Genomic DNA, 27,187 nt, shown 5'->3' on the forward strand with positions numbered 1-27,187 from the left:
CAAATTAAACAGAGTCCCTTGCTCTCATGGAGCCTGAAATTTACAGACTCTCCTCAAATGTCAACCTTGTCAGTGAAGCCTTCTCAGGTTATACCGCACAGACATGGTCCGTCTCTCCATCGTTTTTACGGCACGCGAGGCCAGGAACTCAGTAATGCTGGACGAGTGTTTCCTGACGTATTTAATTAACCCAGTCAGTCAATCATCCATAAACACTTGTTTAGCATTTTCTATGTACAAGGTCCTATATTGGTGTCTATCACAAATGGATGCATATCATGTTTTGGGAACATGTGTTTTATCTTCTTAAGGATAATATAAACTCCTTGGTGATGATAGGGACTATATGTCATTTGTCCATGTGGTGGACATGATGTTTTCTGGTAGTAAAATAACCATCAGGGCATGTTATTAGAAGGAGGGAAGAAGGACGGCTAGTAATGACAGCTGCACAACTGTATGGTTAGAGACATTTGCCACCAGTTCAAAGACTAAGAAACTATGAGTTTCCTAGCCAGGTCATACTCAGATCCAGGATTAAGATCAAGGACTTTTGAATATGGGTCTCAGCTCTTTATTCTCTATGGGTAAAATAAAGGCTGTGGAGGCAACTTTGGGAACAACAGCTCTCCAAGGACCGCCGGGGGAGTGCCTAATCCTAGCCAGCTCTTTCTAGGGCCATGGCAACCTGACCTTCACCCATCACGGTCCTTGGCAACACACTCCAGAACTGAGAAACCTTCCGTTTACAAGAAGTTCCTCTTCATGGTCAGTCCACTAGAATCTCTCCATCCCTTCTGTGAATTGGTTCTGACCGTCATGGAAGTTGAGTTGAATTGTTGTCGAGCTTTTGTCCAAGGTGATGCTTAAAAGCACAGGCTCTAGTGTCAAAATGAACGTGGTTAAGACCCTTCACTTTCTGAATTTCTGTCTTCGGCATTGGTGATAGCCTCCGACTACCTGACTGCTATGAAGACGAAATGAGAGAATCTACATAAGGTTCCTACCCTAAGACTAAGTCCACGGTGAGTCCTTAACAAATATTAGCTCCTGGGGTTGTTTGCTTCCAGTGAAGATCACTAGTCACTCAGCAAACCTTTCCCAAGAGCTGGTCATGATGCCAGGCTTTATGCAAAGTTCTGAGAACTCAGGAGTAACTAAAAACAAAATCCCTGTCCTCAAGCTCCTGACACTCTCGTTGGGTTCTGACACACACACAAGTTATGTCCACTGAGGCAGAATCGGGCACGGCCCAAATGGATCGCCCATGGTGAACCGCACAGGGAAGAGATTCATTGTGACCGTGGGATGGAAGACGGGGTGGCATTTGAGCCAAGTCCTGAAGGATGAGCAACGAAGAAGGAGAAGGTTGAGGGAATGGCGTGATCAATGCTAAGAAAGAGCTGGGCATTTTCCACGTGTTCTGAAGCAGTCAGAGGGGAGGGAAGGTAGATGGATACAAACCAGGGTAGGACTGGAAAATGCTGAAACATCCACTAAATTACCATGAAGAGTAATTTGAACTTAGTTTTTATTTTTTTTTTAATATTTTTAATGTTTATTTATTATTGAGGGGGCGGGGAGAGAGTCAGGGAGGGGCAGAGAGAGAGGGAGATACAGAATCCTCAGCAGGCTCCGGGCTCTGAGCTGTGAGCACAGGGCCTGGCATGGAACTCAAACCCATGAACCGTGAGATCATGACCTGAGCCGAAGTCAGGCGATTAACCGACTGAGCCACCCAGGCACCCCGAAGTTAGTTTTTTCAATGTCAGGGAGCCACTGACAAGCCTTGAGGATGGATGTGACATGATCTACCCAGGATTGGATAGAGATTTGAAAATCAGATGCACGGGGAAGATGGGAAAGATGAGACACCGACATCAGGGAGAAACGTGGGAGTTTAGGCAGGAGGCAATAGCCCAAGCTCCCATATTGGCCAAATGCCCTCAACAAGCTACCCCTGCCTGCCCTTCTCACCTCCTTTCCTGCTACACTTCTTTCTACTCCGCTGTACTCCTGGCCCTGGAACCCCACAGACATGTCTAAACCTCAGGGCCTTTGCACTTGCTTTGCTCTCTGCCTGCAATCATCGCTCCCCAGTTATCCACATGGCTTGGTTCCTTCCTTCTCTCAGGTCTTATCCAGATGTCACCAGTCTATCTAAAATGGCCTCCAGTTGTTTTTCAGTCCCTTCACCCTGGTTTATTTTTATTCACAAAACTTACACCCCCTGTCCTTATGTTACGTGCTTACTTGTTTACGTCTTTGTTACCTGTCTTCTTGAGGGGAGGGAACTTATGCCTCTCATTCTTACCTATATCCATAGTGCCCTCCCATCACATTACAGGCACTTGGTGAATATTGGCCGAGTGAGCGACTGAATGAATGGTCTTCCTTTATCCTTATATCACTGCCACTTCTCACCGGCAATACATTTTGTAGGGCGACAAAACGAAAATGGTTCCTATCCTTGAGGATCCTACAAAATGACCCATAAAATGTTTGCGCAAATGTGAGCTCTGAGCCCTCGTGGCGCAACAAGGAAGACTTTCGGTGTGGTAGGAAAACCCCTCGAGGCAAGAACTTTTTGGGGCCTCAGGGAGGGCTGGGGATAAGACTTCGAGGACAGACTTGCCTCAAGCTACCACGGACCTAGCATACGACTGACACACGGGAGGCTCTCCGTAAACATTGGACGAATTACTGAAGGCATGGCACATTTAGCTGAGTTCTTTCCAACACATCCATGCCTATTTTAAGGGGCAAGATGGAAAACAGGGCCAAATACTGGCCCAGAGGCCACAACAGAGGTGGGAGCCAGGAGGCAGGAGTGAGCAAGCACGCGCCTTTTTTTATGAAACCCCGTATAGACCATTTTCCTCTCACAATGAGTAGTGCTCATGTTACGTGGTATTACAAAGGCCGGAACCACAATGCCGTGTATTTATGGAGGGGCTGCCTCCGAGGGGCTCAGACCGTTTTACAGACGTGATCTCATTCATGCTGTCTCAGGTCTCCTCTCCAATGACAGGATGGTTCATTGTTCCAAACGACGTCAACTATTTCTTTTAGACGCACTCAGAATTATCCGTTCTCCTGTTACAGGTTCAAAGATTTACAAATCACCACCACATGGCTCCAGAATTGCTACAGCAGGCAAGGAGGTGGGTGGAAATGGAAATTTTCTGAATTTGTAATTTAGAAACTCTTCAAATATTAGGAAGTCACTCTTTGTAAACTCGTCTTAAAAACGGGGGGAAACATAGGCTATGACTTCCAGTCGCATAATGTGCTAATAAAGGTAGGAAAAAAAGAATATCAATCCTCCACAATGTTAGCTGGGGCTATAAAAATAGGCGTTAACGAGTGTGGCTAAGCGGCGGGATAATTAGAGCCATGATAAGCATGAAAGCAGGTGGCGATATGGACGTATTCTCAAGCTCAGGGTCACAAGAAGTGGGTTCCTCTTTGGTGCTGCTGTAAGTTACTTTGTGCCCTTACACAAACGCTTCACTTCTCTGGGCATTTTTGTCTTATCTGGCAATGGAGGTGATTGGAAATAGGTCCTCCCAAGCCCCTGCTCTTAGTGAGAACATTCTGGTCTGCATGGCTCTACTACAACCACCAGTGCATCGTGGCCTAATGTTTCACCTGGAACATAATAGATGCTCACCAAATGTTTGGTAGATGACGGTGGCTACTCTTCGGTGGTTTCCACACTAGATTAGACTTCATACACAGTTGGCGAGCGCCTATTCTGTTCCAGGCACAAAGATGGTGCTGGGTTATAGCAATTTGTGGAGAAGGTCGTCATTGACACCCATGTGAGCTGTGAAGGGAGCCAGATGATTAACACTGACACAACAGAGCCTCCTTGGAGGAGGGGACATAAGCTGAGTTTAAACGGGTAACGACCAGGAGCTCACCAGATGGACCAGAAAGAGAAAGGCATTGCAGTCAGAGGGAAAAGCATGTGCAAAGACACAGAGGTGGGAAAGAGCTGGAGGAAAGGTGAACAGAGTGTGTGGGTGGGCCACCAGGAAGCCAGGCTGGAGAAGTAAGTTTGGGTCACATGGTTCAGGACCTGGAACCCTGGCTATAGATCTCAGGCTTTGTCTTCTAGGCAACCGCATCACTGAAAGGTTGATAGCAGGAGACGGTCATGTCTGATTTTCAGAAAAAACATTAGAAATTACTTTAGACTTTACTCCAAGGAATTGGTGGACTGGATGTTATTCCTGTTTTACAAAGGCAGAAGTTGAGACTCAGACAGGATAAGGCATCTGCCTAGAATCAAATGGCTTGAAGATAGCAGAGGGGCATCTGGGTGACTCAGTCGTTTAAGCGTCTGACCTCAGCTCAGGTCATGATCTCACAGTTAGTGGGTTCGAGTCCCAGGTCAGGCTCTGTGCTGACAACTCGGAGCCTGGAGCCTGCTGCAGATTCTGTGTCTCCCTCTCTCTCTCTTTCTGCCCTTTCCCAGCTCATGCTCTGTCTCTCTCTCTCTCTCTCAAATATAAATAAACATTAAAAAAAATTTAAAAAATAGCACAACCAGGATTAGACTCCTTTCCTAAAAGTCTGTCAAATCCACCTTCTCTTACTGATGTGATCTAACCTATTCTTCCTCTCCTGCACGGACACCTTGTTCCAGCAGCTAAGTCACTTGCTTGTCCTCTGAGCACACAGTGACACTCCCCCCTTCCCTACTCTGGCCCCCATGTTGTTCTCTCAATCTGGGATATGCTACTCGGTCCAAATCCCCCACATTCAAGGTCCACAAATACTTCAAAGTTCAGCTCAACCTCCCTCTACTGCGAGAAACTTTCCCTGGCGATTCCAGGGTCCACAGGCCCTTTGCAGAAGGACTATAGTGCGTAAGGTGTGAACCACATATCTCACCAGTCTTCATTTGCTCAACCCACTGGGCCATCCCAGACGGTGCAGCCTCCAAGCACCCAAAACCATGCTGGGCAGTGAGCAAAACACACAGTCTTTACCCTCATGTAGTTTACATCTAGTCTGGGGAGATGGCCGGATAGTGCTTCAAAGGAAGATGGCAGGGTCAGGGGAGGGGCTAAAGGAGAGAGGGGCTCCAGGGCTCGAGGGCTGCTATGATGAAATGGGGTTCAAGCTGAGGTCGAATGGCTAGAGGGCGAGTGGGGGTTAACTAGGTGAAAAGAAGGGGAGACAAGGGGAGAAACGTGGTCCTGGGCTGAAGGAACCCCCAGCCTAAGCCGACGGTGGGAGAGAATGTGATGTATGGAGGCATGGACAGGAGGCAGTGTTCCTCAGCCAGGATACAAAGGGGCAAGCAACAGAGATCGACTCTGGTGAGATTTAAGCCAGATAGAAGATTAGCGAAGGATATTGAGAAGTTCAAAGTTCCACCAGAAGACCAAAGGAGTTTATACCACCAAAGCCCATCACAAACATAAGCTCGCAAGCAATCTGGTAGGGATCCTGGGAGCTCACTGTTTTAACATCGGGATCCACAGCCAGCTTGAGCACTCCTCCCACACGCGGCTTCCCGCACCCTCCGGCACCTTTGTCACCAGTGCCCTGAAAATAGGCAGGTGTCACTGCCGCCACTACGATGAACTTTTTCCCAGTCTTTTCTCCCCCACCCGCTATACCACGACCCCCAGCCAGGCACCTCTGATTGGCCATCCATGCTCTCGATCCCGGCTATCTGGAAAAGCTTCTAGCTGGCTTTTTCAGCTTCTATCGTGGGGCGCGGACTATTTCCCATCAAGATGTATAATGTGAAGAAGTCCTCAAATATAGAAAGAAAGCTCATGTGCCGGGCACACGCTAGCACAACGGGAGGACGAGAGAACCTGTAAAATTCCGTAATTGTTTTAGTTGTGTTCCTGTCAGCTGCCGAACTGGATTGAGATCTCCTTTGGGGAAGTGCCCACGCTTTCTGCCTCCCTCACAAGTTCAGCCCTGACTGACGGTCCTGGCCACATACTCCCTGCTCAATAAATTCTTGTTGACTTCAGTCTAGTTCATTCTGCAAAGGTCATTTCATTTGGCCTTCGCTGGGAGATGATTTTCAAATGTAAAATATGAATAACTTGGCCCCGGAGTCAGTAACATCTGCAGATAATCATGTCATCTGGCCATGCAGAACCTGTGGGCATGGGAAGCTTCCTGGGACGTGAGCAGATACGCAATGGAAATGTGGTGCGTGATGTACCCATCACTTCTCAGGGGCTTATTCCCTCCAGGGCAGTAGAGAAGCTCAGGTCTTGAAAACGCATTTGGGCAATCCACTATTAAGTAATGGTTACTTAGGTGAAAAAAAAGCTCCTTAAAAAATGAACAGTCCACACAAGCAGGTGCAATACCTTGCTGCAAGGAATTTTGTCCTTTGTTTTGTTTTTTTTTTTACAGTGTTTCAGTAGTAGGAGTGCTGGATTAGGAAGTGGGATATCTGAGTCCCAGATGTGGCTCTGGGCTTAGCAGACATGAAGTCTTGGCGTAGTTTCATTATTTCCTGGACCCTCGGGCTCCCCTTCTGTAAAATGGGTGTGCTGATTTATTAGGGGGCAGCCTATAATAGGCATCTGGTTTTTTTCTGCTCGTTCACCATACTTCTGTCCTTTTCTAGAAATCTGTTTGTGTATTTTCTTTTAGAATGGTGGTTCTCAAATTTGAGCATACATCAGAATCACACAGGGGGACTTTAAAACACAGATTCCTGGGGCACCTGAGTGGTTCAGTCGGTTGCGTGTCTGACTTGATTTCAGCTCAGGTCATGATCCCAGCATTGTGGGATCAAGCCCCACACTGGGCTCTGTGCTGAGCACATAGCCTGCTTGGGATTCTCTCTCTCTCTCTCTCTCTCTCTCTCTCTCTTTCTCTCCCTCCTCACACTCTTTCATTCTCTCTCTAAACAAAACAAAACAAAACAAAAAAAAACACACAGAATTCCTGAACCCTTTCTTCAGAGTTTCTGATTTTATAGGTCTATATAAAGAAGTGAATTATTATATTTATAATAGTAGGGTTGATATAATAATATATTGTACAATATAATTGTATTCTGGAATTTGTATTTCTAGCTATTTTTCAGGGGATGCTGATGTTACTGACCCAGGGACCATACTTTGAGAATCACTGTGCTACAAAGCCACCCTCTTTTATTCTAACTCCATGGGGTTCAGAGACTCATTTTAGCCTTTGGCTCCACAGGTGGGAACACAAACCAACCCTGACTCAATTAGTTTATTCTAACCATCTACTCATAGAGGATGGTTGAGGATGGGGAGAAGAACCATATCAAACCAATGAATACTCTTCTTCGAGGGCTGCTCACCGGGTAGAATGCGAGCCTGAATCCACTGGGGGCCATCTTGAATCTTCTGATGATTATATTGACTGAAGAACTCAGATTTGAGACCTGCAAACCAGAGATCCCTGAACCTCTACCTGAGCTTCTTCAGTCATCCTCAAAACATGCCACGTGAAACTACATGTTCTCCTTTTAGCTTGAGTCACTTGCGTTTCTGTTCCTTGCAACTGAATAATTCTAAGTAATACATAATTCTCCAGAACAGAGAGTGGGCTCAGTCCTTTAAAAAACAAAACAAAACAAACAAAGAACAAACAAACAAAAACTCCTGAGAAGTTGTTAGCTGTGAGACAGTGACCAGATAGGAAAATGGTGAAATGATATTACAGTTCCTTAAGGACTAGGCTAGGAGACAAATGGAGAATGGCACACCAAAGACAACCATGACAGTGAAAAGGACAGTAAGGAACCTTTGCTGAGTGTTTAGTCAATACCACGTTCTCTGCTTGATGATGTGCATGTATTACCTGACTTAATCCACATGATGACCCTCGGAGCCAAATATGATCATAAGATCAGCTCCTGGATAAGGATACTAAACCTCAGAGATTTTAAGAAACTTGCCCAACATTGCTCACCCAGTAAAAGGCAAAAAAGGAAAGGAAAGGAAAAGAAAGGAAAGGAAAGGAAAGGAAAGGAAAGGAAAGGAAAGGGGAAAGGAAAGGAAAGGAAAGGAAAGGAAAGGAAAGAGGAAAGGAAAGGAAAGGAAAGGAAAGAGGAAAGGAAAGGAAAGGAAAGAGGAAAGGAAGGGAAGGGAAGGGAAGGGAAGGGAAAGGAAAGGAAAGGAAAGGAAAGGAAAGGAAAGGAAAGGAAAGAGGAAAGGAAGGGAAGGGAAGGGAAGGGAAGGGAAGGGAAGGGAAGGGAAGGGAAGGAAAGGAAAGGAAAGGAAAGGAAAGGAAAGGAAAGGAAAGGAAAGGAAATGAGACGTGCCCACTTGTCCCAGCTCATTCTGTTACCTTGACAACTGCTCAGACCTGTTCCCTGTCCAACTCATCTGCAGTATCCCCCCCCCCCCCCACAAGCCTGCCTCTTAGAGCCACCACCCAAATCAGAATTTGGTAAATCAAAGATGATCCCAATAAATACTTCATTGGTTACCAACTTCACCTGTCTCAAAAATATACACCCAGATGGTTTGATTATATAAACAGATTGCCTTTTTTTAAGTGCCTGTGGCTTTCAGCACTTTTCACTGTGTCCTCTGGCTCCTTTGCACATACCTCACCTGCTTGCTTCTCTGATTTCCACTTATTTGTGTTTGTGCCACGGCACAGTGGCAGCCCGGTGTCCCTTGCCCAAGCAGTGACGGCGGTGGGATTTGATCTGGTTTTATCTGAGCCATCATCCTCTGCCGCCCGCATGAACACTTCTGCCAGGTTCATAACATGAGTTCCTGCCTCCGTGTTTATCCCGCACACCTGAAGCATGTCCCTCCTGACCACACTGCTGTCTTTCCGAAGCACAAAGACGCCTGTTGCTCATAAGCCTAAAATCTGCTATTGATTTAACCTCCTGGTCTGCCAGGTGAACTCCTTCAGAGACTCTTCCCCAACTGCCATGCAGCCTTGCCTCCTTGCGACCTCACCCCAACTGTGCATTTAGCTTCAGCTGTCCCATCCCGGCCAGACCCCTGTTCCCTGGACTCAGTCTCTGTATCTCTGCTAAGGATTGCTTCCTGACATGGTGACAGCCATACTCCTGCATCTTTTCCCATCCAGCCATTACCTGTCCTTCAAGTCGTAGCTGGAAATCTTCCTTCTCCATGACATGTCCCCAAGTCCCTTGGGCTAAAGATGATAGCACCTCCTCTGGACTCCCAAAGCACATTTAAAGTCCTTCTCTCCCACTACCTAGCCCTGTCTCCATTACAGTTATTTATAGATAGAAGCCATCTCTTCCCCACTAGTCTATAAAATCTTTGTGGGGTTTTTTTGTTTTTGTTTTTTTTAAAGTTGATTTATTTATTTTGAGAGAGAGAGAGAGGCAGAGAGAGAGAGAGAGAGAGAGAGAGAATCCTGAGCAGATGTGGGTCTCAGTCTCATGAACCATGAGACCACGACCTGAGCTGAAATCAATGGCAGGACCCAGGTGCCACCCAGGCACCCCAGGGCCTAGACGATTTTTGAATGCGTGATCCTGTGTCGTTTGTCAATGTATTCCACACTGGACCTGCCTTATTACCTTGTACATATTAGAAACTCACATATCTAAAAATAAGTAAGTGTATGGGGTTCTGGGAGGGGACGCTCCTCCAAAATGCCCCTTTCATAGTCTACCATAATCGTGGACATTCCATGATTCCAGTATAGAAGATTAGTTGTTCTGGGTTGGCACTAAGTACTGATAACAGGAGTCTCTCATGAGACCAGACTTCACAGGAAATGTCTCCATACATCTGGTCAGTCACCGGGTGTCCCTGGAGCACTTGGGGACCCCATTTGAAACAGTTCCCCATAAACATGTTATTTTTGGTATACTGCCTTAGTTTTTGACATCCATGCACATTTTAATTCTCTATTATGCAATACCAATATTCCATTTGATATAAACATTTCCTCCCAATGGTCAAAGAAACTTTAGCTCCAGGCATCTATGCCCAGTGTACTGTATGACCCTGAGTACCTTCTGGTCCCCCATCATGGATGGTGATACCCCTGGCTGCAAGGCACAGCGTGAAAGGATCTGAGTCATTCACATATTTCCGTGAATTAATGATTCAGCTCTTTTCTCACCGAGGGCGAAAGGAAGACAACATGAGACATGAGAGCATTACTAGGGACCGGCTAGCATTGTGTTTCCCTGAGGGACAGTGTAAAACACATCGGAGGAGACGGGCAGAGAGAATATCCCTGGCATCTGAGACGAGTCAAGGTGACCTGACGGAAGGTGTGGGAGGGAGCCTGATCTGGTCGCCAGTTTTCCAAATGATGGCCCTGCTTTGGCCTCTCCTCTCCCCATGGAAGGTGAAGGCCTGAGCTAGAGAGGTCATCAATTCATTTTCTTATTGGAAGCTGAGCTAGCTTATCCAGAGCCGGGGGGCTGTCAGCACAGGATTGTTAATGAACATGTTTCCTGTAGATAATTATAGGAAAGGGAATATTGAAAGCACTTAAAACATTTCATTCTTTTTAATTCATTAATTATATTGCAATTATCCCGTGCTCAGGAGCGGTTCAGGAGGCTGGATTCCAGCTATTCCTGTGAGGCCCCATGGGCAGAAATGAGGGCCAAGGGCTTGGGGAGAGAGGGCCTGAAGAGAAAAGCTCAGAAAAGGTTAACTGTGCAGTTACAAGAAGCTAATTGGAAACCTCTTAAACAAAATCCAGGTTAATAAGAGTTGAAAAGAACAACAAGCCTCTTTGATAACGATTATTATGATTATTATCATTGTTTTCCACCTACATCAGAATTGCTTCCAATCTGATAGACCCCGTCATAAGCAACCTGACCCCTCCCGAAAACTTCTGGCTCTGAGGTTGAATTGGGAACGTCAGACTTTTAGAGATGGGGAGAAACTTTAAAAATGGTGGACTCATGGAGAGACCAGTCTCAAAACTGCATCTCGGTGGCTTATATCCTAGACCTGACCCTGTGTCCTCTCCCCAGATTCTCACGTTATCCATAAAAGAGGATTGTAAATAACTTGCATCGACAAGTACCGGACCCCTCGCATATGCCAGGCTTGGGAGAATAATAGTGGTACGGAGGAGGTCTCTGTTCTCATAGAACTTGCGTTGTGTGGGGAACACGGTGGGTTAAACGTGCGATCGACGCTACGGATGAGGTGCAGGGAGAAAGGCCATGGGAGCTCAGGGAGGGAGCTCCTATCCTGGTCAGAAGATAGGGTGGTGAGAAGGCCTCCCGTGGGGGTCTCCATCCTCCAGAAACGGGTGCGTCACATTAACAGCATTACCTCCAATCTCAGTGTTTCCTGACTCCACCCTCCTGCCTTTCGGGCAATCCAGGCTGCTTTCTTCCCCCCCGGGGATTTCCTCTAGGAAATCTGGTTGTAGTTGTGGAAAGGTGAAGCGTCGCCCTCACCCTTAAGTGGAGCTGCAGCCTAAGGGTCTGCAGTTGGTCAGCCTGATGGGCACCAGTCATCCACCCTTTCTCCCTGCCCGTCTGCTCTTCATGGCTTCACCAGCCTCCTAGGACTGCTTGACCCCAAGCCACCCATGGCTGATGCTGCCACTTATAACCAGGTACATCGCTAACAGATGAGTCATTAATATATTTCTGGGAATTAATGAGTCTGCTCTTTTCTGGCTGAGATCAAAAGGAAGACACTAGGAGACATGAGAGACTAAGTAGGGACCAACTACAGTTGAGTCTCCTATGGGGGTAGTGCAAAATGGACCTGGGGGGGACAGAGTATGCCCTTGGCTCCTGACCACTAGCCAAGAGATCTTGAACCTGAAGGTATGTTTTCCCAGTCTCTATAATGTGAACCAGCTCATGTCGCACTGATTAAAGGTGATAGACCACGTGGGGGCGCCTGGGTGGCTCAGGCGGTTAAGCATCTGGCTTCAGCTCAGGTCATGATCTCCGAGCCCCGCGTCGGCTCTGTGCTGACAGCTCGGAGCCTGGAGCCCGCTTTGGATTCTGGGTCTCCCTCTCTCTCTCTGCCCCTCCCCTGCTCACGTTCTGTCTCTCTCTCTCTTTGAAATAAATAAACATTAAAAAAATTTTTTCTAAAGATGATAGACCATGTGGACTGCAGATGAGTCAACCCAGTTGTCTCAGTCAAGCCCTGTATATCTTACAGAGCTCAGTCAACATCAGCAAAAACAATCTGTATCTCACTCACAACTGACCAAAACCACATATTGGGACCTCGCTGAGACCAAAGGAACTCCCCAGATGAACCCCATCCAAATTGCTCACCTGCAGAATCATGGGTCAAACAAATGGCCATTGTTTTAAGCCATTACCTTGTGGGGTAGTTTGTTATGCAGTAACAGCTGACTGATAGAGCATTTAACCATATTTTAGGTCAGTTCAATTCACCCAAATGTTTTGGAATATCTATTATGTTCTTGGTCACTGAAGACATAATAATGAATAAGGCACAGTCCCTGTTTCTGGAAATATACAGATCTAACACCTCTTAAGTGTAACTAAGAAATTTTCAAACGCTGAGATTTTTACACTTTTGTATATGCATCACCAGAGTGTATATGATGAGGCCCCAGGGTGGTCTGTGGACTCCTTGAAAGTGTGTTAAAACTTTGCACGTATGTGCTTCTATACGTTTCCTAAGAGAAGGCCCTTGGTTTTCAAAGGGATGTTGAGAACCGTTTGACGGTAATGCAGCGGAAACCCGCTCACTTTGCCAGCACTCACTCCAGTCTATTTGGGAATGCATTTCACTGCTGACTCATCCAATCAGAAAGGCGTCCTCAAAATGTTATGCTGCCCGAGGCCACAGAGGTTATGTTTTGGACCATCAGAGTGTTACGACTGTCTTTAAAAAAGCTTCCAACAGATAATGTTATCACTTTTTTGTCATATAGAGCAGAACCTTTGTATGATCCCCAAGCACAGTTTCTTTTATAAAACATGATGGGCTTATCTGTGTCCTGCTTTTGTTCACTGTAAGGTTGGTAAATCTTTCTCTCAGGGCAAAAATGCAAGCTATCATTCCCTATAGCCTTGCTCTTCCGGCAACAAATGCCTCTCATTTTAGCCAAAAATGGAGAATATCTATACTGTGTGTTCTTGTTGGAGGACTTCACCGAGCTCTGTCTGAGATCGAGAACCATACTAAACCCCGATGACAAAACATCTGATGTCGGGAAAGAGAAATTATCCCTTTCTCTTATTTACTTAGGGTTTCTTTATTTTTAAACTAGATAACACAAAAGGGTGAGAGAGCAAGGTAAAGGACAGAAAATGCCCTAAAGGACCGTGTCTTATGTTTATCTTATAATCAGTTCTATAATCTTGCTTAGCATCTTTGACCAAAGCTACCACCTCTGAGTCTAGGTATTTTTATTTGTAAAATTGGAGTTACCCTCCGTGCCTTGCCCTCTTCACGAAGGCGGTACTGTGCAGCTCAAGCAACTATGTGTGAAAGTGCTTTACAAATCGTGAAGTGCTACCAAACCTAAGGTTGGTCTCCTCTATCTTGTGTTCCTGTGATTTACTTGGAGTCTTACGCCTGGGCCCATGTGATTCTATCAAATTGCCACCTCTGGAATTAATGACATCGTAGTTCATTAACAATATCAGATGGACAACATCATTCCCCGAATCGGCTCCTTCCCTGATGCCCACTGGATGGATGGTGGGAGTGGCCGAGTGTTGAACTCCGACGGTCCCTATGTTTCCCTGGACGGCTGTGTGAAAATCACTGGTCTTATTTCTGCATCAGGAGATGATAATAATTTACTGGTTAACGGCATGAACTTGGGAATAACGATGCCTGGGGTGGAATGCTGTAACAACCCCTTAGGAGCCACGTAATCTTACGAAAATCATTTAACCGCTCTGTGCCTCAGTTTTTCTCATAGGAATTCATAACTCATATAGTTTGGGAGGATTAAGGGAGGTAAGTATGTAAAGTACTTAGAACAATTCCCAGCACTTAGTGGAGTAACAAGAGAGCTCAAAAATATTAGCTAATATTATTAACTTTTTCCTGTGCCAACTTGGGAGCACCTTGGGTGGTGGTGAGAGTTGCACCTGCTTGCCCATTTCCCGATTCTCACACTTGCTGTTTGATAGGTGCTCAACAAATATTAAAACATGCACACATAACATGAAGGATAGATGAATAAGTGAAGGAATGAATGATTTTGGGAAAAATTCTGGCCCTGAAGGCAGAACACATGAATCCTGGGCCGCGCCCCATCTTTAACTCTATCTGACAATCTCTGAAACACATTATTTACCTCTCTAGCCCGCAATTTCCTTGCAAATGCAAGCAGTGGACCATATAATCACTAATGACCATTTCATCTCCAGAGGTCTATAAAATGAGATTATAAGGTGAGAAGGAGAGGGGCTGTTTCACTCAGAGTCTGCCGGTGGGTCAGACAATTTACTCAGAGGATCTTGTGAAATCTTCCCAGCGCATTATCAGGGAAACAAGATTATCTCCATTTTATAAACAGAGAAACCGATGAGACTCAGAGAGGTTAAGTGACTTCCCCGAGACCACACAGCTGATAAATTGGGAAGCAGACTCTGCCTAGCTCTGAATGAAGTCAAAGGTCAGTCCTTCCCACTATCCTATTGAGATCCACGATATAAAAGTGAAAGATGGCATGCTATAACCCACGCGGCACCTTCTCCCGTCAAAGGGAATCAGAGGCGGTGAGCATGGGGCAGGGCAGGTATACTGAGAACAGGTGTGGAGAGAGCTGTCACTTGACATACACATTTAGACACGTCAGCATCTGTGTTGGGATCCAGATGGGGAGAGATTAAGCAGGGGAGACAGTAGCAGCTATAACATTAGCCTTGAGTTAATTGCTATTTTGGTATCCTTATGGAAGGAAACATCCAATGTACATATTCACGCAGCAAATGGAATTCATAACAATTTCTTTGAGTTGGGAATCACTTGTCCCCTCCTCCCTGGAGCTAATCCAATGTCTATATTTAACCCGGCAGGCTGGGTGGCATTACATTTGGGTGATTATTTATAGATACCCTCATGCACGGTCTGCTGCAAAGCCACAGGGATTCTGCCAAGGCGGTGGGGAGGGAATAGTTCCAGATGTGCGACTGCATGTGAATCCACGTCCGGGCCTCTTCGGATAGGGAGGTCTGGGAGCTCGAATATGCATGAGATCACAGTGTCTCTGCTTTTTATTTCTATTCTTAATTCCCAACGTGAGGGGATTTATTTGAACATGAGGGTAGCTAAATCATCAGTCTTACAGTTGGAAGGCAATTTAGAGTCATTCACCCAATCTCCAGTCTGATAATTTGAATCTTCTCTACAGTATTTTCATTCAACAAACACTTGCTAATTATAACCCTAATCTTACCTATCACTGATTCAACAGACAGTGTTTGAGAACCTACATCAGGATCTGTGCTGGGACTTCGCAGGTCAGGGACGTGCCCTCATGTTGAGTTGGGAGAGCGCTGCCATCACGGGGTCACAGAACATGGGATGACTTCTAAGAACAAGGTGCCTGGCAGGGCTAAGGGCTCAGTAAATGGTGGCCATTGTTGTCATCCCCTTCTTCCTGATGTGGTTGGAGAATGCTTCACAGCTCGTTCTTGAATGTTACGTTGCATTTCTCCAGGCAGAAGAGAGGATGACTAGGGGAAGAACGAACCCATAAGGCATTTTCAGGAAATGGTGAGAAGACCGGAGAGTCTGAAATATATTCTTCATGTGGAGGAGTGGATTGAGAAGAGACAGAGAGGGTAGATTGGGCTCACGGAGAAGCCTAGAATATCACACTCAATAGGAGGAACATGGTCGCAATTATTTGGTAAGCAAAGGAGTACTGTGCTTGTTTGTCTTAAAAATATCCAAAAAATATCCCTGTCAATTGATACTATTCAGATTTTAGGATTTCTTGGGAATGGTAGTTGGAGCCCAAAGCATTAATCTCTCGGAGTCTCAATTTTCATATCTGTGATGCATTTACCCTCGAGGAACTTAGAGTCCAGAGAAGATAAGACTCAATATGGTTGTAGTATAAGGCAGCTCATAATTAGTGCCATTAGATTCGATAACGGTCTTGCTTTTCAAGTATATTGGTTAAATTCTGCAGTTATGAATGCCACCGCTGTTATTTTGTTTTTATTATTTTGTTTGTTAACTTTGTTTTTATTATTTTTAAGTTCCAGTATAATTAATGTACAGCATTATATTAGTTTCAGGTGGACAATATAGTGATTCAACAATTCTATACATGACTCGGTGCTCATCATGATAAGGGTACTTTTCATCCCCATCGCCTATCTCATCCATTCTGCTCCCCGCCTCCCCTTTGGCGACCATCAGTTTGTTCTCTATAGTTAAGAGTCTGATTTTTTTTCTCTCTTTTTTTTTCTTTGCTCCTTTGTCTTATTTCTTAAGTTCCACATATGAGTGAAGTCCTACGGCATTTGTCTTTCTCTGGCTTATTTAGCTTAGCATAGATCCATCCACGTTGTTGCAAATGGCAAGATTCCATTCTTTTTTGTGACTAACATTCCATCGTATATTTATTTACCATATATTCTTTATCCATTCCTCTACTGATGGACACTTGGGCTGCTCCCATAATTTATGCCACTGCTATTATTAATAACTACTCTTTATTGACCACTTACTGTATGCAAGCTACTTGTCTAAAATACTTTATTAAATTTTCTCCTTTAACTTAATGTTAGCAACGCTGCTAAGAAGTAGATATCATTAGGTCCATTTTACAAAATAGAGAAAGCTCACAAAAACAAGTCCATTCGTTCAAAGTCGTACAGCTAATAAAGAGGAGCAAGGAATCAGACCCAGGTAGTTCTGATTCCAGAGCTTATCGCCTGTCTGTGCCCTGTCACAATCCCATTGCACACTTTTGAAGTCTACTGTGCTTGCCTCATGGGCTGGGCAAACTGGAAAAGGTGAAGGGGGTTGTTTACCTGTCATCACGTGGTCTCAGGTCTGCAGATTCTTTGCTACTCCTGAAGTTCACCCTCCAGACCATCCAGAGACTCAGCCTCTGTGAATATGTCCCAGTGACTCCTTATTCATGCTGTTTGGGGAAATGTGGCCCTGGGGTTCCCAGCCTAGTTGTTAATAACTCAACATTTACATGGTCACAGTAAGATGTATCCATAATGTATCAACTTCACCTTAAGGTTTATTTTTAATGAAATGAAGTTGACATACGTTTTGGTAACCTTAAAGTCACAACTGTGCAACACATCTGTCTCCAGGGCCAATTCATCTTTTTATATTATTAGCATCAGAAGGCTGTGTTTATTTTATTAGGACCCCGCCTTTGACTTGTTCTCATGCAATCTTTGACAAAACACTAATTTCAGTAAAGGAAGTAGGTTGGACCATTTTTAATGTTTTTTTTGTTTATTTATTTTGAGAGGGAGAGGGAGACAGTGTGAGCAGAGAAGGGGCAGAGAGAGAGAGAGAGAGAGAGAAAGAGAGAGAGAGAGAGAGAGAGAGAGAGAGAGAGAGAGAGAATCCCACGCAGGATCTGCACTATCAGCACAGAACCTGATGTGAGGCTTGATCTCTCGAACCATGAGATCATGACCTGAGCTGAAATCAGGAGTCGGACACTTAACCAACTGAGCCACCCAAGCGTCCCAGGCCATTTTATTTTAGTCGTCCCACATTCTGGTCCTGAACATTCTGTTCCACAAAACACAGAAACCTGGGGAGAGAGCAGTCTTACCCCTTAAGGAAGGTACAATTTGCTCCAATAAACAAAACCTACCTGAATTAAGATTTCACACACACAGTGCTACAAGGCAGCATGAGTTCATGTCTCCAAAAAAGTGGCTTGGGCTGTCAGTGGTGGCAGTGTGGGGGGAAAGGCTGTCATTTGGTTGTGGTAGTTGGTCCAGAAAGAGGTTGGAAGGAAATACTAGTGATACGATATCGACGAGAAACCTGACTAGCTTCACGATTCTCTAGAACTGACTTTGGAGAAAAATCGACATAATGGTTGTCATGTTTGCATATATATTTATAGTCTCTGTATGTATATCTTATATAACAATGCATAAGGAGCTGCATAAACACACTGAGTAAGAAGTCAAGAGCCTTGGGTTCTTGTTCCAGCACGGATACGATCTGGGTAACCAGGAGCAAGCTGCTAGACCTCTCTGGGTCAAAATTTCTCTACCTATCACGTGAAGGCACTGAAGCCAAAGAATCTCATATTTCCTTCCAGCTTAATATCATAATTATGTGGTTCTTGTTTGAAAAAGCAAAAGAAGGGAAAACGCACAAGAGAAAAAGTCAGCAACACTGCTAACAGTACCTTTCCAGTGTAGAACCTTTTTGCCGTAGCACAGATACGCTTGCTTCTTTCTGGCAACAAAACAAAACAAAACAAAAATACAATTCCTGAAATATGTCCTAAATGTTTATTAGGTTCCAGTGACAACATTATAAATGAACATCGAGTGACAGTCTTGTCACCTATTCATAGCATCAAATTTCGACAGGTGGAATTCTGGGACTTATGTAAATGAAAGACTGGATCCTCTGTTATACTTTCTTGGTCAACTTCCAACATGCTGACTTAATAGCTATGGTGTACTGGAAAATAAAACGAAACCACTCACATATATTATAAGGGAGATAATGAATTATTATTCCAAAAGTAGGCTGGTTGCACTCATTTGCATATAATGTTTAATTTTTACCAAATGTTTCATTTTAATACATGCAAAAATGATCAAAAACTATCAAAAAATGCTAATGAACTTTCTATTGCAAATACATTGTTGCCCTTGATTCTGGGGGTTTATTATAAGAACATTTGAAATTCTCAATGGTAAAGTGATTCTTTCAACAAAAATAATATTGAAAATCTTCACGCACTTTCGGTGGAAAAGGCCTTTGAGATCATCTAGGTAAATCACCTATTTTTATAAAGGAGGCTACTGGGGCTCAGACTGCTGGAGCGAGTTGTCTGTAGTCACATAGCTAACCAGCGGGGGACCCCAGGGTTGCGGCTGTCCAGTTTTGTCTATTTTTTAGTGGGCTACATGATCGCAAACAAACAGACTTCGTGTTGGTGTTTCAAATGTTTACAACTGAACACAGTTTCACCGTCAGAGACCCCTTAGGAGTTATTTCGGTTTACATGGGGACGGAGATGCTGGCTCGGGAGTGGAGACAGGGCACGAGGCAGGCTGCCAGAGACGTATGGACGAAAGTAAAATGCCGAACGCCTTCATAACACGGTACTTCCCACACGACTGTGGTTCAAGCACCATCTTCGTGATTTTTACTATTCATAGACCACTTATGTTCTTTATTTAACTAACTTGTTTTTCCCTTTTTAAAAGGCTTTTTTAGGTTTATTTATTTATTTTTTAAGAGAGAGACAGAGACAGCGAGTGCAAGCTGGGGAAGGGCCGAGAGAGAGAGAGAGAGAGAGAGGGAGAGGGAATCACAAGCAGGCCCCGTGCTGTCAGTGCAGAGCCCGACACAGGATTTGATCTCGTGAACCTGAGCTGAAATCAAGAGTCAGATTAACCAACTGAGCCACCAAGGCACCCCTTAACTTGTGTTTCTTAAGTTAACCCTTTTTAGTTAAAGAAATGCATGTTCCAGAGGGATTTAAATTCTACTAAATGGAAAGCCAAAAGTATGTGTTTGTATAAAAGACAGTGGGAAAACAACAACAACAGCCATAATAACTGTTAGAGAAACCGCACAGTTAGTGAAATTCTAACAGGATACCGTTTCTTATCCCAAGTTCTGTGCCCGGAGCGTGCTCTTACTTTGTTATAAGAAAGGATGGAAACGGGGAGGCTAGCAAGTGTTAGAAGCATTAAAGATGTTAGCACCCAACGAAGATTTTGTTTTTCTTTGACATTGAAAAGGAAATGACTTTCTTCCAACATGATTTGATATCTGATGGCATCAGAGTCCTGCCCCATCAAAATTGCCTCTTGGACCATCAACAGTGTGCATCTCACACTTTGGAAAAGGCTGGGCTCACAGGAGACACCTCTGTTATTTGGGCCTCTGGCACTTAGATTTCTGACCAAGGAACCACGTAGTAGAGAAACTGAAAGAAACCTCAGAGATCATCCAAGCAACATAATACGGCTGCGAAGGTACGGGTCCTGGATCCCAGCAGCCCGGCATGTATCCTCATCTCGCCACCTAATAACTGTTAGCCAAGCAAATTAACTTGTCCGAGCGTCAGTTTCCTCGCATGTAAAATGGTGGTAAAACTCCCTGCCTTGAAGGGTTATTGCAACGTTATCTAAGAAAATGTAATAAACATCGAAACATTTACTGAGCACAAACTTTACATGTGTGATATACCAAATCCTTGCAAGAGCCTATCAAGGGAAACATTATTAATCTCATTTTACACTTGAGAAAATTGAGGCACAGGAAACTAATGATTCCCCAAAGCTAATAGGCGGCCAAACAGGAACTCAAGTCCGTGTGTGCTTGCCTCCCAGACAGCTTCTTAGCAATTATGCTTTAGACATGCAGATAAGATGTTTAGAGAGAGAAAGTCTAGCTCAGATGGATGGGACCCTGCAGGCAAAAATCCCACATAGAAGCCTTATGGAGGTAAGCAGTGAATTATTTAGTCGATTACCGGAGTCCTATTGTCGCAAACATGCTACATAATGAGCCACCCAAAAGGAGTGGAGTAGAGCGACAAGTTTTTATGTGTTTTCCCCACTCACAGTCCAGACGTTGTTTGGTACATGTCTCATCCACAGGTGCCTACCTACCACCTCCTTGGAATAGTGGCCGAGAGGGACTCTTCTTCCCCTGGAGGTTCACAGAAGCTCAAGAGAACAAACCAAATGGCACACGTGCATTGAACGCCTTTGACCGCGTCGCCTCTCTCGTCACCTGGTCCTGGCCACCGCCAGGCACACGGCCAGTCCCGAAGTGGAACAGGAAAGTACGCCCCACCTCCGGGGCCCAGGGAAGGGAATGACCATTTGCTGGGAAATATTCCGATCGGGAGAAATGAGCACGAGCCTCGAGAAGACAACTTTGGGTCTCACGAGGGAGAGCCCCGAATGCCGAACAGGGCGAACGCGGTTCCATCAGCAACACGGAGTCACGGAGGCTTGCGGAGTGAAGCTCGAATCTCACTCATTTCGTCTGACCTCCCTGGCGCTCGTTTGCTCACCAGTGCTAGCGAGCGGTCTTTGTTAGCGAAGGTTCCACCTGGGCAGAGAGCACTGCAACCTGCAGCCTCTTTACAGGAGATACTCAGCTCTAGCGGAGAGGTCAAACATGACAGCAGATTTTGGGGGGAATAAATAATAAGGGAGATGCCTCTCAACGTCCATGGGCCGGAGGACGGCCCGTCTGTGCAGTCAGCCTGGAGGCAGAAAGGCACGAATGGAGCAGAATCTTGTGCCGGTGAAGGCTGGTGGCCTCTTTTCTTCTTTCTCGTTAAGATGGCCCCCCTTTTGTCTTCTTTGCCTTTTCATAAAGACATCGCTACCTGACACGATGCTATACTTTTGTTTGCTTCTTTATTGTCTCTTCCTCACTCGAATATGAGTTCCGTGAGGCCAGTGACCTTGTCTGTTTTCCTTTCACTAGATTCTCGACACCTAGAATAATAACTTAATAAAGTTAAGAGCTCAGGAAGTGTTCAGTGTATGAAGGCACAGACACCGGGCTGGTGCCTTTCCGCTCGTTGCCTCTTCCTCTGAGATTCCCGACACTCAATACCAGGGGATCGTCACCATCTTCAATCCTGCACGATCGATCAATCCATCAATCCCACGTCTCCCACGGACAGCCTGCGGCCTACTCCTCCTCCTGGTACCACTCCGTATTCGTTACAGTTCTTGACTACACGTGAAAGAAACCAACATCGGGGGCGCCTGAATGGCTCAGTCGGTTAAGCGTCCGACGTCGGCTCAGGTCACGATCCCACGGTATGTGGGTTTGAGACCCGCGTCGGGCTCTGGGCTGACGGCTCAGTGCCTGGAGCCTGCTTCAGATTTTGTATCTCCTCTTTCTCTGCCCCTCCCCTGCTCTCTCACTCTCAAAAATGAATAAAAACATAAAAAAAATAAAAAAAAAAAAAGAAAGAAACCAACTTCATGTAAATAGCAGAGAAGAAAGGTACTGGGGGATATAGGTGGTACAGGTAGGAATGGAAAGAGACAGAGCACAGACAAGTTCTTGGCCCTGGAATCATCTGCTTCAGGCATCCTGTTCCCCGAACTCCAACCTTCTACTCGCGTCCTTATTGCCGAACTCCCCACTGCGCTGAAGCCTTGCAAGTGATTTCGAACTAACCCGGAAGCTTTGGATTACTCCCTCAAGACTCACAGTCCCCCTTTTTGAAGGAACATCGGCAGCTGTTTCACGGAAAATGGTTGCTCCTATTGTGGCAAGATCTACAAGATATATTGTCTAGTGAAAAGTCAAGGTACGCGATGGTGTGTGCATGCTTCGTGTTAAGAAAAAGGATGTGGATGCTGATGCATGTATCTAAATAGATTTCCCTGGAAGGCTACAAACCCATCTTGGCTATAAGAGTTTCGTAAGTAAGGGAATTGTATGACGGGGAAATGGAGAGAGAAGATGTCCTTTTTTTTTTTTTTTTTTTTTTTAATTTTTTGATGTTTATTTAGTTTTTGAGAGAGACAGAGACAGAGCATGAGCAGGGGAGGGGCAGAGAGAGAGAGAGAGAGACACAGACTCCGAAGCAAGCTCCACACTCGGACCTGTCAGCACAGAGCCCGAGACGGGGCCCGAACTCACGAACCGTGAGATCATGACCTGAGCCGAAGGTGGATGGTTAACCCAGGCACCCTGAGGAGATGTCCTTTTTCTAGAATATGGCTGTTCAGATCCTTTGAATTTTGTACTATGTGCCGAAGTTACTTGATTAAAAGATGAATCCAAAGTGATTTTAGAAAATAAAAATGAATAGAATTAAAAAAAAAAAAAAAAAAAAGAACCAATATCCTGGGCTGAACTACATGATTCGCCGGCTTCATTTATTTTCCATGCTTTAGCTACTAGAAGCGAGGGGAGAAAATAATTTTCTTCCTACCACTTCCTACTCCTTCTACCTTTTATGGCGTGTTCCCCTTCCACACACACGACAAACGAAGAGTGTCGGACGCGTAGCAGCTCTGGTAGATTTTATTAATGGCCCCAGTTATTTACCCCATCCTGTATTCACAGCCTTTGCCAAGTGATTTCACTTCCTTCCGTCCCAAATCACCAAGTGCATTTTAACCCCTCTTAAATTTGAGCAGAACCGCGTGACTGGCGCTGGACAATGGGGGTGAGGGGTGGCAGTGACACGGCGTCCATTCTGAACCTAGGCTTCCGGAGCCATCTCGTGCTCCTGTTGGCTGTCTTGCACCTCTGTTATCTCTACGAGAACATACCGGGCTTGCCTGTTGGTCCAGGGAGGGCAAGGAGCACATTGAAGAGACCTTGCCAATGGGTGGCTTCGAGCTGCCTGCTTCGGTCCAGCTGTAGGATAAATAAATGCTCATTCCGTGGCCTTGAGATTTGTGGTTGCTTGTTACACAGCGGCAGATGACGGATACAGCCACCAAAGCGAGGAATAGCTCCTGTAGGCACCAGCTTTCAAATCGCATGGCCCAGGGTGACCTCTTGCCCTCTCCCAAAGGAAGGAAAATCACTGACAGGCCGTAAGCCCCTAGAACGTGTCACACGTAGAGCTAAATACCTGACCTGCATTTCGTCTTTTGCTCCCATCACAGACGCATTAATATAACCTTTCAGAAGAGGAGAACTAGAGGCTCAGACAAGTAAACAATCTTCCCAAGTTTATAAAGATAGTCAATGGCAGAGTTTGGATTTTAAACTATTTATATCTGATGGCCTTTTCACACACACACACACACACACACACACACACACACACAGAGCTATTTATTAGCAGACATGATTTAAGACATGCCTCTTACTGGGAGGTCCTGTCCCTCGCTAACCACTCCACACGGGTGGACACTAGAATGTTCTGAGGACATAGCCAGAAGCGCGGCTTCCAGGAGAGTGTCACAGGACAAACAGTGTTTTTGTATTCATCTCCAGAGAATCGTTCTCTGGGTGAGACAAGATTCCCTGGAGCGGGGGCCCTGGGCAGTGTGCAAACCTCTGAGCTCAGAGTAGCCTCAGCTGGTAAATCATTGGTGAGACGATAGCCTGTGGTTTCAAGTTACTCCAGGCCCAATTTTGCCATCTCTGGATTAAAAAATTGGGCTCTGCACTGCAGGCTAAGAACGGGGAATGATTTGCTACTTTAAAGTGCTAATGCTTCTAGCAACGCCCTTTGTTTCCAAAGCTCTACAGCGGGCTTCTGCCTAAAAGGGTAACAGCACCCACTCCCTCCCAACTTTCCAGGAGATGTCACGTGCCCGCCTGCTGAAAAAGGTTAGGAGGAAGCACAGCCTGACTCTCCTGACCGTGATCTTGCTTCCTCCCACCTCGGCTCAGTGAGGTCAGTTTTATTAACCCTAGCATTCCCAGTGAGGAAACTGAGACTCCAAGAGTATAAGAGAGAAGCTCCGGGTCCTACAACTGACAGGAAACGGCAGATCTGGACTTGAAATCCTGACCCCTGAAACCAAGTCCGGAGCTCGTTTATGAGAACTGGCCACACAGGAGCAGAGCCCCAAGCTGCCCTCCGAATGTGGCCTCGCTTTGGAGATGAGCTTCACCGCTTCCTAGTGGCCATCCGTGACAATACCAATTGTCTGCCAAAGCATTTGATTAAGCCGTCTCTGTACCTCGGTGTGCATGAACTGGTCATGGAATAGCTTGGAAGGAATGGACCTTAAAGGCATGTGGAAGAAATGGACGAAATTGTTTCCTTTTATACCTAGAAGAACAGAGATCTGGAGAGATAGACTTTCTCAAGGTCGTACTAGAGACCTAAGCTTGTCTTTTCCTATCACAAAAGCAGCCAACTCTCCTATTTCTAGGGCCAGTCTGAAGCAAAGAGCATTAACAGCAGTTTGTTGTGTATTTACAGAGATCCACAAAGCCCTCTGTGGCTCACGCTCTTATTACGATGCTCATGAAATAGACGAGGTGAGCTTTTTCCCTCCATTCCCCAGACAAGGCCACAGACAGCCAAAGAGATAGATTACCTTGGTTTAAAATACTCTACACCGGGGGCGCCTGGGTGGCTCCGTCGGTTGAGTGTCCGACTTCAGCTCAGGTCATGATCTCCCAGTTCATGAGTTTGAGCCCCACATGTGTGCTGACAGCTCAGAGCCTGGAGCCTGCTTCCGATTCTGGGTCTCCCTCTCTCTCGGTCCCTCTCCCCCTCATGCTCTGTCTCTTTCTCTCAAAAATAAATAAACGTTAAAAAAAAATTAAAACAAAATACTCTATATCCACTGCCCTTCGTTTTCAAAAAAAGTTTAATAACATTAATTTGTATTTATTCTACAGGCTTTTATTGCACAAGGATTGTGTGACAAGCACAGTGCTACTTCTAGAATCATAGGGCACAGAAGACTTGGTGCCTGCTGTCACAGACGTTACATTCTAATCAAGGAAGCAGCCATGAAGTCTGTAAACTATACAAATAATTGTATAATTCAAAAACCAATAAATGGAACAGAAGAAAAATATAGGAAGTCATAAGAGTTTTAATGTTGTTGGTGGAGAGGAGGATCTAATGGGTCAGGAAACACTTCTCTCAGGGGTGTTGGTAAGAAATGAGTGTTTTTTAAAGGAAAGAGCGCAGAAGGTATAGATGCCCTGAGATAAGAAGGAGCACGTTACATGAAAGTGGCAGATGAAATGCCAAAGTGAGTGGACCCCACAGATAAGAAGAGTGGGGAGAGACAGGATGTGGGGTAGGGGGGTCAGATCATGCCAGGTCTTTGTAGCCAAGGGAAAGGATTATGACCTGCATTCTAGCACTAAAGAGAAGCCACTGGAGATTTTAAGTGGTTGAGCAAAATGATCAGACTCTGATTTAAAAATTAAACCAAGCATGCTGCCTATAATGCTGAGAACAAATCCAAAGGGCATCGAGCGATTAGGTGGCTGTTTTTGACCAGGGTGGGAGAAGCAGAGAGAGTGCCCAAGAGTTGGTAGATTTGCATGGCATTTTGGACATAGATTCAATAAGATTTTGTGATGGACGATCTGTGAAAGCAGAGGGAAGAGGGAAGGCAAGGTGTCAAAAATGAATCCCAAGTTGCTGACATAAGAAATTAAGTGATTAAGGGAGATGAGAAACCCGAGAGGAAAAGAAGCAGGAGGGCATGTGCCTGAGGCTGGTGAGAGGTGAAGATTGGGACACGAGGCAGTTTCAGGGCAACGAGCGGTCATGAGCTTACATCTCAAGAGAGAGTCTGGACCAGAGGGACGAATGTGGGAGCCATCGCATAGAGATGAAACCCAATCATGGAAGGGTCTGGGTTGTCCGTGGAGGAAGTGACCAGTGAGAGAAGCAGAGCCTATTAAAGCAACGCAGGGATCCTAGGAGGAGAGAGGTTCAGGATTAAGCCCTAGGGAGCTCAACATCATCTTAGGTAGAAAAGGAGGGGCTAGCAGGAGAAGCTGGGAACGAGGACGGCCAAGTAGGTAGATGATCCAATGGTCATCCAATGGTAGATTTCTCCAATGGTTGAGAGGTCGAGAGACGACTTCAGAATACACCTTAGACTTGGCGACATGAAGGTGACCGAGTTTAGGCTGAAGTGATACAGTGGAAATCTGGAGGGAGTTGAAGATTACTGGAATGATGTGGCGAGGAATAGAGACTGTGTGCTAGCCAATGCTTTTGAGAATTTTGAATATGGAGAAGGGAGGCATGTTGATTGTCATTGTTACGTTTGCTGGGTGACCTCGGGCCACTTCGTTAACCTCTTTGTTTATGAACGAACACCTGCAAAAGGAAAATAATAGAATGTATTCATAAACTGCTGAGAAGACCCATAGAGAGGGAGATGTTGCTGATGGAGAAGAGAGGTTGGGAGACGAATGGAGATGGCGGAGGGAGGGCACGGGCATACAGAGCACAGGCGGGGGGAGGGGTGGTCATTGGCAAGAAGAGGGTCTGTTCCTACCGCATTGGAGATATAGGTAGGGTTCCCACGTGAGTCTGTGCAAACTTGTGATACTATGCATGAAAACTTGAGAAGGGGGCCACGAGAGGACAGAAAGCAGACGAC

General features: G+C 45.5%; 1 long non-coding RNA gene across 1 annotated transcript; it reads left to right on the forward strand.

The window, feature by feature from the left end:
- The first annotated feature begins 738 nt into the window (after positions 1-738).
- Positions 739-25,648, forward strand: LOC132663805 (uncharacterized). The gene is made up of 3 exons (XR_009603284.2): positions 739-1,025; positions 3,106-3,164; positions 25,452-25,648. It is a non-coding gene; the product is annotated as an uncharacterized LOC132663805 (long non-coding RNA).
- The last annotated feature ends 1,539 nt before the right edge of the window (positions 25,649-27,187 follow it).

This window comes from Panthera onca, chromosome D4 (genome assembly GCF_046562875.1).
Source record: "Panthera onca isolate mPanOnc1 chromosome D4, mPanOnc1 haplotype 2, whole genome shotgun sequence".
Taxonomy (NCBI): domain Eukaryota; kingdom Metazoa; phylum Chordata; class Mammalia; order Carnivora; family Felidae; genus Panthera; species Panthera onca.